At 39.2% G+C, this 15,929-nt stretch overlaps 1 protein-coding gene across 3 annotated transcripts in view; it reads right to left on the bottom strand.

Moving 5' to 3' along the window:
- RAP1B (RAP1B, member of RAS oncogene family) overlaps positions 1-934 on the bottom strand; it is a 49,631-nt gene extending 48,697 nt beyond the window's left edge. Inside the window, exon 1 of one of the 3 annotated variants that reach the window (XM_073215578.1) lies at positions 754-934. The gene's annotated coding sequence lies outside the window, so the exon portion shown is untranslated. Of the gene's footprint in view, positions 1-386; positions 604-753 lie in introns of those variants that run through there. The other 2 variants (XM_037017028.2, XM_037017029.2) reach the window with 2 other exon arrangements.
- Between the last annotated feature and the right edge of the window lie 14,995 nt (positions 935-15,929).

Below are 15,929 nucleotides of genomic sequence, written 5' to 3'. Positions count from 1 at the left end.
AGAGAAGAGAACAAACTTCCTGGATTTTTCTCTCCCGTTGTAGGAGAGATTTCCTCTTGCTTACGAAGGGAAAGGCCCCTTTAACAGTTCTCCTTGGAGCCGTGGCTGCTGCCAGACTAGGTGGGGCTCCCTCCGCTGTCTTCCTCTGGCCACTTCCCGCAACAAATGGAGCAAACCAGCCCATTTCGGGCAAACTTTTCCCCTGTCAGGCTGGAGCCTGCAGGGCGCCGGGGAGTGGTTTCCCCCGAACGCTCTTCGCCTCGGCTCGGGGCCGGGGGAAGCTGGGTCTCCGCAAAGAACAACTTTCTGGTTTCCGTTCTAACTTCCACCCACACCCAGGAGGGAACCAAGGCAGCACCGAGGGGGCTCCGGGACGGGGCACGAACCCTCCGGGAAGCGGGGACCGCTGCGGCGGCCGCGGGCGGGCGAGGGAGGGGGGGTGGTCCTCGGGCTCTCACTTCCTCCGCCATATTTCAGACATTTGACCCCTTCCGCAAAGCGCGCTGCTCCCCCGCGGCGGCAGCTCGTCCCCGTTGGCCCGGGAGGCAGCGCGCCCGCGGTCGGGCGCCGGGCCGTCGCACCACCTGCCGCGCGCCGGGAAGCTGCAGCCGCCGCCGCCGCCGGAGCCCCTGACCGCCGCGCTCGCCCCGCCCGGCCCGCGCCGCACCCGCCCGCCCGCTCCCGCAGCCGGCGCCCGGCCCCCGCCCCACGCCGCCGCCTCTCCCCTCGGCGGCCACGCGCGACTCTGCGAACCTTGCACACTGTCGCCGGGTCCCCTCAGCCGGCGTCGCCCCGCGCCTAGCGCTCCCTCCGGGTCGCTGCTCCCGGCGCCACGGCGGTCTGCCGTTGCCGCCGCCGCCGCCGCCGCCGCTCCGGCTGGTTTACACGCCTGGCTCTGGGCGAGGTTTGGCGGTGCCGCCTTGACGTCAGGCGTTCGGCCTCGCTCTCGCTTCCGTCCGTGGGCGGGGCGAGCGGGTGCGCGGCCCGGGAAGGGGCGGGGCCCTGGGGTGGGGCGAGCAGAGGCGGGGGCGGGGCCTCTAGCACCGCCGCTGCGCAGGCCGGACGCGCGCGGCGCCCCTCGCGGCGTTTGGGCGGAGGTATTTTCTTTCCCCTTCCACCGCCTCTTGTCCTCGACTGGGCAGGCTGGCTGTGGATACTTTCGCGTGTAGGTTTCCCTGACTGTAGCGGGTTGCAGTGGTGCATAAGGCTTAGGCACCCTCCGAATGCCTTTAATGCAAACTGTAATTCGATCACCAACGCCACGAAACATTTGGTGCTCTCGTATTCCTTAGTGCTGGGGAAAGTGACCGGAAAAGTAACTGAGAACGCTCATTTTCCACGCCTAGAAACTATACAATAATAATAAATAATAGACAAAATTCATTCACTGGTGTCTTAATCTTAGCGAACTCTTTACGTATTACCCTGCCAAACTTAGTTAACAAATAGATGATCCCAAACAGCTTGGTACTCTGTACCTCAATCAACTGTTTATATAGATACAATAAATTGCATATTTGAATGCGTAACTCGGGCCCTTTAAAGGGTTACCCAGAGGTAGGTTTATGATAATACTACTGGGCAATAGAAAGCACTTTCTCTTCCAAAAATGCCTTGTTCCAAAAAGGGCGGGAACTTAACGAGGGAATTTACCATTAGAGAAAAGGCTAAAATAAAACTACCGTTAGAAGACGACCTTTTTTATGAAATGAGGTTTCTCATGGGCAAATACGTTCAAATACAGAGCAAAGTGCAGGGAAAAGCGGTGTTGGGAGGACGTTAATGACTAACTTATCCTTAGTTCAGAGTTTCACTGGACCCTGTATAAATTATTGTTGAAATAAACTTCAATGATCTCTGATACATGTGGAATATAAATGCAGAGTATGATTAATTTTACTCCTTTTAAGAGTACTAGTAATTGAAAACTAACCTAAGTTAAAGGAATAGATAAGAGTGAATTATAATTATCCTAAATTTTCTCTGTGTAAGTGCATTCTGGGTATTTCCCAATTCAGATTAATGGAATATGTTACATTTTTAGGTAATTTCTGTTTCTTTAGCAAACCCTTTTTAATGAAAATTCAAAGGCAAATTTCAAAGCAGTTTGTAGGAATTGTTATAAATTCTGAATGGATAAATTTCAAATAAATTCCACCTAATGGACTTTAAATTATTGCCGGAAACTTTGAGAAGTCTGAAAGCTTGAAACTCTGAGTTCATGGAGTTCAGATGTTGCCTTGGTATACTGTATTTTTTTCTTTTTCTTTTCTTTTCCTTCTTTTTCTCTCTCTTTTTTTTAAACTCTCTTTGAGCTTTGGGCAATTGACTTTTTTTTTTCTTCCCAGAAGTCAGTTTTTAAGTTTGGAGCTGGGATTATTTAGAATTTGAGAGAATATGTAAAATAGTTTATTTTAATTAAGGGTACATGTGTTTTCTTCTATTGTCTAGAAATCTAATATTACACTTGCATTAGACTATTATCTCTATGTAGAGAAAGCCAGTCTCTGCATCTCTTAGTACTGAACTTGCTTTTGGGCTTGAACCCCCTTGTTTCTATTTCCCAGAAATCTTTACCAGGATATTTCACTGGCTACTTGAACTGGTCATATGTGCAAACTGAACCCATCATCTTTGTCATGAAATCAGTTTCTTCTATTTTTCTTTTGTTAATTTTATCACCAGCTTTTAAATTACCTAGTCTCCATGCCTGACACTCCTTTCCCCACCTTTTCTTGAACTATCAGTCAACTGACACATCTATTAGTAATTCACTTGTATTAAGACACTTGTTTAGATAGGTACTACTTCACAACTCCTAGCCTTTAGCAGCACCTTCCTACCTTGCCTTGCAGCCTCTGTTCCTGCTGTGATTCATTCTACACATAGTTGTCAGGTAAATTATCTTAATGCAGACTGAGCAAGTACTCTCTTCCTTAAAGAGCTTAGTCTCCTCCCTGCCCTACCAAAATAAAGTTAAAATCCTTGTATTTAATTTTCCCTTTCAATTAAAATGCCTTTACAGTCAGAGTGGACTTCTCATCTTGCCCAAATATAGTGCTGTCCCACTTCAACGGTGTGCAGAGCTGATGTCCTTTGCCTTAGAATGCCCCTTTCCACACCGGCCCGTTAATCAAGGTCCATTAACTTTCTCTAAAACAGCATCTTTTCTGATATTTCCAATCTCATGTGCTTTCTTCTCTTTTGAATCCCCGTAACACTGGATTGCTTCTTTCTTTTGTCCCTTATTTCTGACCTTCCTACTAGAACAAGGGTTTGCAAACTTTTTCTGTGAAGAGCCAGATAGTAAATATTTAAGGCTTTGTGGGCCAGATGGTTTTTGTTGCAAACTACTCAACTCGGCCTTTATTGTTCAAAAACAGCCAGAGGGTACATAAAGAATGTGTGTGGCTATATTCTAATAAAACTTTATTTATGGGCATTAAAATTAGAATTTCATGTAATTTTCACAGTCACAGATAGTCTTTTCTTTTTAACCATTAAAAAATGTGACAACCATTCTTTGCTCATGGCTGTACAGAAACAGGCAGTAGACTGTATTTGGCTAGCAGGCCATTGTTTGCCATGCTGTTCTCAGGGCCAGCTTCATGGGTGTGTGAGAGGGCTCTGTGCTTAGGCCCTGGGATCAATTTATTGCTCTAATGTCACCGTCTTGGAAGTTTTAATAATTTTTGCACAAGAGGGCTGCATTTGCATTTTGCACTGGGTCCCTCAAGTTCTGTAGCTTGTCTGGCTTGTACTAGAAGATAAAAATCTCTAAGATCAGGATATGCATTTCTCATTTTGGCATGGTAATTTTCACATAAGAGGCATTTGAAATGAATTTGTTGAATTTTCTGTTCTTCAGGTACTGTGGAATAGTGGAGAATACAAAATTCAGAGTTCAGCTCTAACATTTACTAGCTGTGTGGTTTTGGGTAAATTCTTTAACCATGTTTACAAGCTTTGGTTACTCATCTATAACATGGGATAATAACCTCTGCCTTAAAGAACTGTTAAGTTAAAGTTTAGATTAGCCTGTGGGACTAGAAGAAGCTCAAAATTAGTTTTTCCCTTTTTAGAGGAAGTGAATTAATAGTGGGCTCACCCATAACTTTTGTTGTGTTTAACCTGATAGAACATTTCTGAATTTCTATGTTATGTGCTTCCTTAAAAGTTTTACTTCAAATTTCATCTATATCTCATTAATATCATTTCAAAAGTCCACATAAGTAAAGGTCTTGTTGCAAATCCAAAATTAGATTAAAAAATGTACAATTTTCCTAACAGTTAATGATTATTAGTATTAACAAGAGTCACACTGTTTAACTTCCAATTATGCATGGTTATCGGTAGCATTGATAGTCATTAACCTTAAACATTATTATAGTATTTCACTTACAAATGAATGATATTGAAATTTGACCCTTTCAAGGCACTTTCTTAGTGGTTTTACCCTCTGCTGTGTGTGCATGCATATGTGTGCTTGCATGGATGTATGTGTACGTGTATATGTAATATATATATATATATATATGTAGTATGTGGTACATAAATACTGTTCTTTCTTTGCAACACCCTGCATAGCTGAGGTTGGAGGTTAAGAAGGATAAGAAGGCTGTTGATGAAAAATAGGGAAAACTATGGCCAAGATCCCCAGTTAGTTTCCTTCTGTTTTCTTGGTCAAGGATTGTATTCCAAACTCCATGCAGTTATTTTATAAATTCTAGCACATAATCACACAACAAAACCAAATAAGAGCATATTACACCATTGCTAGAGGAGGAAAATAGAACTCCTACTCTCCTATGGCAATTTGTGTGCCTCTAAGATTCCTGTTTTGGAGAAACTGAATACTTATAAAGAAAACAAATGGCATGTTTTCTACTCTGTGTAATGCTTATTTTTATTTTATTTTATTATTTTTTTTATTAAATATCATTGATATACAATCTTGTGCTCAGGTTTCACATGAAAAACACTGTGGCTACTACATTCACCCAAATTATCAAGTCTGACTCATACACCCCATTGCAGTCACTGTCCATCAGTGTAGTAAGATGCTACAGAGTCACTACTTGACTTCTCTGTGCTGTACTGCCTTCTCCATGCCCCGCCCTTACATTATGTGTGCTAATCATAATACCCCTTAATCCCCTCATTCCTCCCTCCGCACCCACCCTCCCCAACCCCTTTCCCTTTGGTGACCACTGGTCCATTTTTGGGTTCTGTGAGTCTGTTGCTGTTTCGTTTCTCCAGTTTTGCTTTGTTGTTACACTCCACAGATGAGTGAAGTCATTTGGTACTTGTCTTTCTCTGCCTGGCTTATTTCACTGAGCATAATACCCTCCAGCTCCATCCATGTTGTTGCAAATGGTAGGATTTGTTTTCTTCTTATGGCTGAATAGTATTCCATTGTGTATATGTACCACATCTTCTTTATCCATTCATGTATTGATGGACATTTAGGTTGCTTCCATGTCTTGGCTATTGTAAATAGTGCTGTGATAAACATAGGGGAGCATGTGTCTTTTTGAATCTGTGATCTTGTTTTTTTGGGTAAATTCCTAAGAGTGGAATTCCTGGGTCAAATGGTATTTCTATTTTGAGTTTTTTGAGGAACCTCCATAGTGCTTTCCACAATAGTTGAACTAGTTTAGGTTCCCACCAGCAGTGTAGGAGGGTGCCCCTTTCTCCACATCCTCACCAACATTTGCTGTTTCCTGTCTTTTGGATGTTGGCCATCCTAACTGGTGTGAGGTGATATTTCGTTGTGGTTTTAATTTGCATTTCCCTGATGATTAGTGATGTGGAGCATCTTTTCATGTACCTGTTGGCCATCTGAATTTCTTCTTTGGAGAAATGTCTGTTCAGACCTCTGCCCATTTTTTGATCGGGTTATTTGCTTTTTGATTGTTGAGGTGTGTGAACTCTTTATATATTTTGGATGTTAACCTCTTACTGGATATGTCATTTATGAATATATTCTCCCATACTGTAGGATGCCTTTTTATTCTACTGATGGTGTCCTTTGCTGTACAGAAGCTTTTTAGTTTGTTGTAGTCCCGCCTGTTCCTTTTTGCTTTTGTTTCCCTTGCCTCAGGAGATATGTTCATGAAAAAGTTGCTCATGTTTATATTCAAAAGAGTTTTGCGTATGTTTTCTTCTAAGAGTTTTATGATTTCATGACTTACATTCAGGTCTTTGATTCATTTTGAGTTTACTTTTGTGTATGGAATTAGACAATAATCCAGTTTCATTTTCTTACATGTAGCTGTCCAGTTTTGCCAACACCAGTTATTGAAGAGGTTGTCCTTTCTCTATTGTATGTACATGGCTCCTTCATCATATATTAATTGACTATATATGTGTGGGTTTATATCTGAGCTCTCTATTCTATTCCATTGATCTATGGCTCTATTCTTTTGCCAGTATCAAATGTCTTGATTACTGTGGCTTTGTAATAGAGCTTGAAGTTGGGGAGCATAATCCCCCCAATTTTATTCTTCCTTCTAAGGATTGTTTTGGCTATTCAGAGTCTTTTGTGGTTCTATATGAATTTTAGAACTATTTGTTCTAGTTCATTGAAGAATGCCTTTGGTATTTTGATAGGGATTGCATTGCATCTATAGATTGCTTTAGGCAGGATGGCCATTCATGTAATGCTTATTTATCTCATTATATTTCAAATTCTTTCTTTAGTCTATTTCAGCAATTGTAGGCTTGACCACTAAACCTGCTTCCACTACATTAAATAAATCTAACAGTTCTATAGTTTTGGCATTGCTAATGCCTATGATGTAAAGAATAGATTATACTTAAAATTTCCTTCCTTTTTAAGTGTAGCAGAGGAAAACCACACAAATGCAAATACATTCCCTGAGCTATCATGTAAATGATTGTTACAGTAGAAGCCACTGGAGAGCTAACTTTATGCAATTACCCAACATGAAATTTTTAAAAGAAATTTAAATTATGAAAACAATCAAAAACCACATATAAGTATTTTCAGAATCTGGGGTGTCTCCAAATCTAACAGCTAATATAATCATACCAAAGGTGCTCAAGAATTAGACAGCCCCTCATATTTTATCATTATGACAGTATTTAGCTTCTAGTCCCAGTTACCCAAGTCCTATGTATGAATCATATACCTCAATAATGATTACCAAGTTTCCAGAACTAAGTTTTAATGATCCATTACACAGACAAGATGGGTAAAGTTTAGAGGGGCTAGGTGACCAACACCACATATAAATATGTGGCAGAGTTGAAATTTGTGTCTTAGTCTGTCTGTTTTCTTTTGGCTCCATGCCGCCCTATTATTCCTTTATCAGTGCTGTCCTTTCAGCCAGAAAAATTTATCCAGTCTCTTTTTATTTATCTAAATCTCAGTCATTGTTCAAGACTAAGTAGATTCTCACTTCTCTCAGTTTCCCTCCTAATTATTGTTTGCACCATTCACATGGTACTTATCAGATATTGCCTTACTTTAATTGCTTTTCTTTTCCCTCTATCCTGAAATCCTTGAGAACCAAAACCATATCTTATATTCCTTATGCCTATCATACTACCTGGTATCACATACTAGAAGTACAGTTTGGAGAATCTTGCTAATCTGGTTAGGTGCTCCAAGCTGATCATAGTGGATTTGTGACCTCTGGAGTTATTTAGCCTTTCCAAGCTTTCTTTTCCAAATCTTTAAAATGCACATAACAGTATTAGTAATGTAGGGCTTTAAAATTTTTTTGAAATAAGGGATCAGATATAAAAATGGAAGTAAATCAGAGTAGCAATTAAGTGCATCTGTCCTGGAGTCAGACTGCAAGTGTTCAAATACACGCTCCATTCATCTTAGCAAATTTACTTCTGGCAACTCAGTCTCCCCATTTGTAAGATGAGTACCATAGCAGAACCTACATGATGGGATTATTGTGAAGATTAAGAGTTAACGTAAATAGAATAGTGCCCACCACACAGCGAGCACTTTATGAATGTTAGCTATTGTCATTTAGAGTCTCAATAAATGTTGTTCTCTACTATGTCCTCTGGCACAATAAAACGTTGTGCAAACATAGTAAGAATTCAACAAGTGTTTGTTAAACTTTCCTTTTGCTTTGCTTATGACAGTCCTCAAGGATTGGTTGTGTTCTAAAGTTTCTTCATGTCAGTAGCTTGTAACTTGAAAATATTTATGCAATGGAAACAATGCTATAAAATTTACAGCATGGCTACCTTAAAATATGACTTAATTATTATGGGAGCTCAAAAGAAAGGCTATTTAAAAAAATTTTTAGTCCATACATACTAAAAACACAGTTTTAAAAGTACTATTTCAGCTGCTCCTAATCAGTATTTATAAACCTGTTCCCTTAGTCTTCACAGCACCTTAGTCTCATGGTTTTCTTCTTTTCTCTCTGGCTGGTTCTTCCCAGTCTCTTCAGGTATCTCTTCTTCCTGATTTTTAAGGGTGAGAGTCCCCAAGAGCTTGATCCTGGGCCTCTTTCTTGTATACTTCCTTCTGGGCAATTCTAGTCTCACCAACGGCTTTATATGCTATCTAAATGCCAAAGGCTGATAGATCTCTATCTGTAGTTCATACTTCTCTGTGGAGCTCTCTTTCACTTTTGTCCCTCCTCCCATCCATTCTCTAAATAGAAGTCTTTTTTTTTAATTGAAATATTGTTGATATACAATCTTATATTGGTTTCAAATATACAACATAGCGGTTTAACAGTTACCCATATCATTAAATCCTCATCCCCACTAGTGAAGTTACTATCTGTCAACATAGGAAGATGTTACAGAACCATTGGCTATATTCTCCAGGCTGTACTACCATCCCTACAACAAACTTATATTATGATTGAGAATTATTGTGCCCCTTTATCCCCTTCACCCTCCCCAAGGAACCACCCCTCCCCCTCCCCCATGGTAACCACCAGTCACTTCTCAGTGTCTATGAGCCTACTGCTGTTTTGTTCATCTTGTTTTGCTTTGTTTTTATAGTCCATAAATAAGTGAAATCATTTGGTACTTGTCTTTCTCCATCTGGCTTATTTCACTGAGCATAATACCCTCTAGCTCCATCCATGTTGCAAATGGTAGGATTTCTTTTTTTTTTAGTGGTTCAATAATATTCCTTTGTGTATATGTACCACATCTTCTTTGCCCATTCATTAGTGGTCTTTTTTTTTTTTAGTGGTCTTTTTTTTAATGGAAAATTTCAAATATACTCAGAGAGAAAAACTTACTGAGCCCCCATGTACCCACTACTCAGTTTCAACATTTATCCTAATTTTTGCTGCTCTTGTTTCATCTGTCCTGTCCTTTTTTTCTTGGTTGGAATAGTTTAAGGAAAATTCTATAAATACTTTAGTATGCCTCTCCTTTTTAAGTGTTCCTTTAAATATAAAAAATAAAAAATATAAGTATAAAAAAATATAACCATAATACCACTATCATATATAAATTAAAGAAGACTCCTTAACAAACTTTAATACCCAGTCCATAAGTAAAATTTCCATTGTAGTGTATACAAATATTTAATTATTATGCTGTACACCTGAAGCCAATTATAATGTTATATACCAATTTTACTCCGATTAAAAAAATGTGGAAACCAGAGCTGAAAGAGTTAATAAAAAATATTTTTAATTCAAAAAAATAAAATTTCCTGATTGTATCAGAGAGATGGCTTCTTACTGTTGGTTTGTTCAGTTATCATACAAAGAAGTCCAAACCTTACATTTAATTGTTATGCCTCTTCAATCTCTTTTAATTTCTAAAAGTCTTTCCTTTTGCTGAGTGAATAACCATTTATATTTTTTCTTTTGTGATGTGCCTTTCCTTATCTTTCAGCTTCTGTATAAATGACATCACTTTTGGTCAATACCGACATAAGCATTCTGGAGCAAAAATCCCACAACGCTTGCCTTACACATCTTTATCTAAAAATACAAGACTGAGAAAGTAAGGACCTTCATGTATTTACATTATGTGAAGAAAACATGAAGGATGGGTTGAAAAGTATTTATTCATCCCAAAATCTACACAAGAAGTGTGCTTATTGAGCATATACTACATACTAGGAACTTATCTCATCTGATCCTTTAAAAAGTCTTTAAAATAGGGTATTTCTATCTCTGTTTCAGGTTGGGAACTAAATTAAGGGAGGATAAGTAAGAAATATGAGCCTATCATGTCAGTCTGAGGCAGGGCTAGAATTAAAGTCCAGGCCTCTCTTTCCTAGGGACCCATGGTCTCTCTATAGGGGAAAACCACCAAAGGACAATTCTGGTGGATGCTTTGCTCAGATAAAAAAAAAAAGAAAGAATGAGTCCTATGTGGGTGTGTCTCAGGGGGAGTAGTTTTTTGTTTTGGCTTAAGGTGACTATAGTTGAGAAAATAATAACTCAGAGGGATTCTGATAAAAGTTGATAAAAGTCTAATAAAAGTGTAACAGTGGCAGAAGCAGCCTCCTAATGTCATTTATCTCTCAGTGCCTGCTCTAGCTGATTCTCTGTCCATTTCTTTTTTTGTTTTAAATTACATCCTTTTGCCATTTTTTAAGACAGACTTTAACATCACTAATGTGCTTATATATTTCCTTCCTGCTTCTCAGCAGACCTCAGAACCACAACTTTTTTTCACTAGGATCTTTTCCCCCTTCTAACTGTTTCTATCTAAACTCTTCAGTTGTCAGGTCCTTAATGCCTAAAAAAGCATGTCAAAAGGCCATGTAAGCCAAGGTTGGGAAATTATGTTTAAACTATATTCAGCCTGAAAAATTGTCTGCTTTGCAGACTGGCTGAATGTGCTTGCATTTATCCGAGCTGTGAGCCAGCCCAACCTCCTTCTGCTATTCTCCACGCTACTGGCTTAAGATGCCTAGATAATTACACATTCGTAATTGCTTCATAAACAAAGACATCCACAAAAAGCAAACAAAAAGCAAAGAATAACTGGCCATAGCAAAAAGAATAAAAGTGTTTAAATGTCTTGGTTAATAGGTACATTCCCAAAAGAATTGAAAGCAGGGACTAGAAGAGATATTTATTGTACTCATGTTCGTTACAGCATTATTCACAGTAACCAAAAGATGGAAGCAACCCAAGTGTCCACTGATGGACAAATAGATAAACAAAATGTGGTCTACACATACAGTGGAGTATTATTCAGCCTTAAAAAGACAGGAAGTTCTGACACAGGCTGCAATACAGGGATGAACCTTGAAGACATTATGCTAAGGGAAATAGATCAGCCCCAAAATGACAAATACTATATGATTCCACTGATATAAAACACACAGAGTAGTCAAATTCATAGAGACAGAAAGCAGAATGCTGGGTACCCAGGCTGGGTGGGTAATGAAGAGTTAGTATTTAATGGTCGGAGAGTTTCAGTTTGGGGAGAAGAAAATGTTCTGGAGATGAAAGGTGGTGAAGGTTGCAGAGCAATGTAAATGTACTTAATGCCACAAAACAGTACACTAAAAGATGGTTAGCTGGTAAATTTTAGGTTATGGGTATTTTACCACGCACACAAAAGTAACATCTTGGTGACAAACTTGGCTCTGGGTCGGAAAGCCTGGGTTCAAATTCTCATTAGCTGTGAGAACCCACTCTGTTTCCTCATCCTCACTTTTAGTTTCTTCACCTAAAACATTGGAATAAGAATACATACCTTACAGACTTGTGAGGATTAAATAAAACAATCCATTTACAATCCTGCACACATTGCCTTGCAAATAGTCCCCACTCAATGAATGTTCACCACTATGACTTTATTATTATTTATTTACATTGAACTCACTTTGAAAAGTTAGACTGGTAGTTTTTCCTGTAGGCTTTTTGGAATCCACTCCAGATTTAGATTTCTTAATTTACATGGTTCCAGGGGGTGATTTTAGGAACTACATCAGCTACAAAGGTATCTGATCCAGAGATAATGATGAATGACATGGAATTCTGATGAGTCTGTAAAGTTTGATTTAAAAAAAAAAGGGTATTGGAATAATTGTAAAAATATCGCTTTATGTTTGGGAGATGAAATTTTTAGCCACTTTCTTTCAACTGTTTGAAAGTAAGCAGCAGGGGAAATAAGTTGATTTTTGAATATTCTGAAACATTAGATAGCTTTTCAATTGTATGATAACATTTGCTCCGTGATCTAAGATATACTGTCCAAGTTGCAACCTCAGGAAAACTTCTTGCAGCCCAGATCATGGCTTTCCAGAAAGCTGACATAAAGTATGTAACTACTGATGTGAACAACAAAACCGTAATTGTGGAATGTCTCAATTGTACACTCAGAATTTTGATCTTTTTGTCAGTCATTGTGGGTGTGTGTAAGAAACAGTAGGAAGAACCATGGAGTTGCTCCTTTTTGAAGAGGGTAAATGTGAATTATATAGAAGTGGCAGTGTGCCAGGCTTTCTACAAATGAATCCTCAAACGTCAATGTTGCCACTGCCAGCAACTGTGTTGAATACGAGGAAGCAGGCTCAGTGGTTGCCTGTGTGAGTTGGAGTTTGAATATAGGTTGATTTGGCTCTCGCGCCCATGCTCTTTCTCTCTCCCCCAACCAGAGCTTCTTTGCCTCTTGTTGATGCCACTGGAGCTGCTGCAGTTCTGAAGTCACCTTCTGCTGTCACTGGTGGCAGGTTGTGGTGGTTTCACCTCTGCTGAGAGGAAAGGAGCGGCTACTCAGAGAAGGTGAATGGAGAGCACACAGTAAAGCGCCTACTGCCCAGAAATAGTCCTTCTCTCTTTTCTGACCTGAAATGGCCACAGTTTAAAACACTCATTTTGGAAAACAAAAGTGCCATTGTCTTCAGAAATCACCTGTTACAATATACGCATACTACCTGGAGGTAAGAAAGAGGGACTGAAAGTTTCTTCCAGCTGCTCCTTAGCATAGTTTCGCTTTAATTTAGATAAGCTGGCTGTTCTCCTGGAAAGCCTAGAAAGACTCAAGTATCTCAGCAGAGACATACTTGGCGAACAAGTGTCACCAGTGCTCAGGGAGGGCTCAGGGAGGCCCGCAGGTCTGAGGAGGGAACCCACACAGAAATGGGGCGAGACCCTGAACAGAGCGAGCCTCAGCCGTGTGCCTGGCATAGTGACACTGTGTCCATTGCAAGTAACAACTGCCAACTTGCGCTGCCCGAAGCAGAAAGGGAATGTATTCAAAGAATGCAGAGGGGTCTCAGGGAACTGTGGGGTCAGGGAAGAGCCAGGCCTCAGGAGGAGAAGAGCCAAGGCAAGTCTTGGACTGAGCTGGGAGAGCCCCCAGGTGGTCGCAAACCAGTGACTTGATTGGGCTCCCAATTCCAGTCTGCCGGAATTCTCAGGCGAATGTGATATGCTCAGATGAGGTTATTGTTCACAGTTGGCTTAATCAAAATGGCTGTGTTGGGGGAGGGGAGGAGGTGGGTGCAGTGAGAAGTTCACACAACAGAAACAGGAACCCTCCCTGTGGTCAGATCTGGCAGTTTCCAGAGAAGAGGGGCTGGGTGACATGATATTAGACACCCGCTACTTACCCCCACAGAAACACATCTTATTTGGGGAGTCATTCTGCAGGGGAAATTGCTTCGAGGCAGTAAGCATAAGTTAAGAGGACAGCTTTGGAGCAAGGTAGTGGGAGCCTAAAAACTAGCTCCGCCACTTACTGGGCAGCATAAGTGTTCTGTGTCTGCTCACCCCTAGAGTGATGATGATAATAATAATAATTACTACATGAGAGCATTAGGATTAAGTGAGTTAATACCAGTAAAAAGCTTGAAATGGTGCCTGGCACACAGTAAACCCTTGATAAATCACTGGCCTTTGAGGCATCCTAATATTTATTGAAATTGTCAAAGGAGTCCACCTCACTTAACAAATACACAATGGGGCTCCTTTAGCATGTAATTTTATGCAAAAAGGAGGAGTATAATCAGTTGAACACTTTGCTATAAAATACCTGATCGATTTAATTATTCTAAGTATAGATGCAACAAATTAAAAAAATATGGTTATAAAAACATTAAGACAGGTGAGAAATTGGGGATCAACAGAGGTGAGGCTTAGAACCTCAGCCCCCCTGTTTTGAGAGAAATCTTCTGCATCCGTGGATGTTTTATTGCCCTTGTCTAGCTTGGATTAACACTTAGTCTACAGGCACACACCTGATCATCTACATTTGCTCTCTTACAACACTAAACTATGTTTTCTACCTTTATCTTGCATCTACCTACCACTTCAGCATTTTATTAAAAATAATAATAATAAAGAGAGAAATGTGGTATCAACATGTAAATCAAGTATAAAAATCAAATAAATATTCATATTTGAACTGATTGTTTATAGTTCATAATGCATGATCAAAACCGAAAGTTTCTGTGATGACTGCCCTTGTACTGTTCACCATGTAACTTACTATGTAAGAATTTGTTCTCCATGTAAGAACTTGTTCGTTATGCTTCAGAAGATTGGAGACTGATGAAAATTAGGCTTGGGGTGGATTAATGATTGTGCATTGAGCATTGACTCCCCTATACAGAATTTTATTGTTGTTAACAACCATTTGGTCAATAAATATGAGAGATGCCCTCTCAAAAAACAAAAACAAAAACAAAAACAAACAAACAAACAAAAAGTACAGACTTCCAATTGTAAAATAAATAAGTAACTGGGATGTAATATATAGCATAAGGAATATAGTCAAAATATTGTAACAACTTTGTATGGTGATAGCTGGTAGCTAGAATTATCATGTATATAAATGTTGAATCACTGTGTTGTACACCTGAAACTAATGTAATACTGTGTGTCAACTACCCTTCAATAAAAACAAATAAAAAAAATTAAGAAAATGAGTAAAACAAAGGAAATAAATACAAAAGAAGAAAAAAATATGTATGCAACACCAAAAGAAAGTAGTATCAAAAGAAGAAAAAATTGATAAATTGGACTTCCTCAAAATTAAAAACTTTTGCTCTTCAAAGGTGCCATTGAGAGAATGAGCAGATAAGCCACAGACTAGGAGAAAATATTTGTAAATCATATATCTGATGGGGAACTTGTGTTCAGGAAAAAAGAACACTTACAATTTAATGATAATAAGACAAACTGCCTAATTAAAATGTGGACAGGACATTTAAAGACATTCACCAACAATCTATCTAATGGCTTACAGACACAGGAAAACATGCTTGATATTCTTGGTTTGGGAAATGTAAATTAAAAATCACAGTGAGATTCCACCATAAACTGCCTAGAATGACTCTAATTCAAAAGACTGACTTCATCAAACAGGAGATTGTGGGGAAACTGGTATGCACACACATTACTGGTGAGAATGAAAAATGGTGCTTCCACTTTGGCAAACAGTTTGACAATGTCTTAAAAAGTAAGGCATAAATCTAGCTTATGACCCAGCCATTGCTTCCTAGGTATACTTAAGAGAAAGAAATAACAGATGTTCACACAAAGACTTGTATAAAAATGCTCATAGAATCATTATTCATAATAGCTAATAAATGGATACAACCCAAAATCCCATAGACTAAACAAAATGTGGTATTATACAATGGAATATTATTCAGCAATAAAAAGAAACAAATTACTGATATGTACATGATTTAGGTGAACCTCGAAAACATCATGAAAAGTGAAGAAAAACAGGCACAAAAGACTACATCTTGCATGATCCTATTTATATGAAATTTCTGGAAATGGCAAATCTGTAGACAGGAAACCTGGATGTAATTGCCTGGATTAGGTATGGAAATGGGGACTGACTGCAAACAGGAATGACAGACATTTTGAGGGTGATTAAAATGTTCTACAACTAGATTTAGTGATGGTTGTACAACTGCATAAGTTTTACTAAAATCATTGAAATGTGTACTTGTTAACAGGTGAATTTTATGTTATGTCAAT

The sequence above is a fragment of the Manis javanica genome, chromosome 10 (genome assembly GCF_040802235.1).
Source record: "Manis javanica isolate MJ-LG chromosome 10, MJ_LKY, whole genome shotgun sequence".
NCBI lineage: Eukaryota > Metazoa > Chordata > Mammalia > Pholidota > Manidae > Manis > Manis javanica.
Note: the sequence above shows the minus strand (reverse complement) of the source record. Positions and strands in the feature narration are given on the sequence as shown.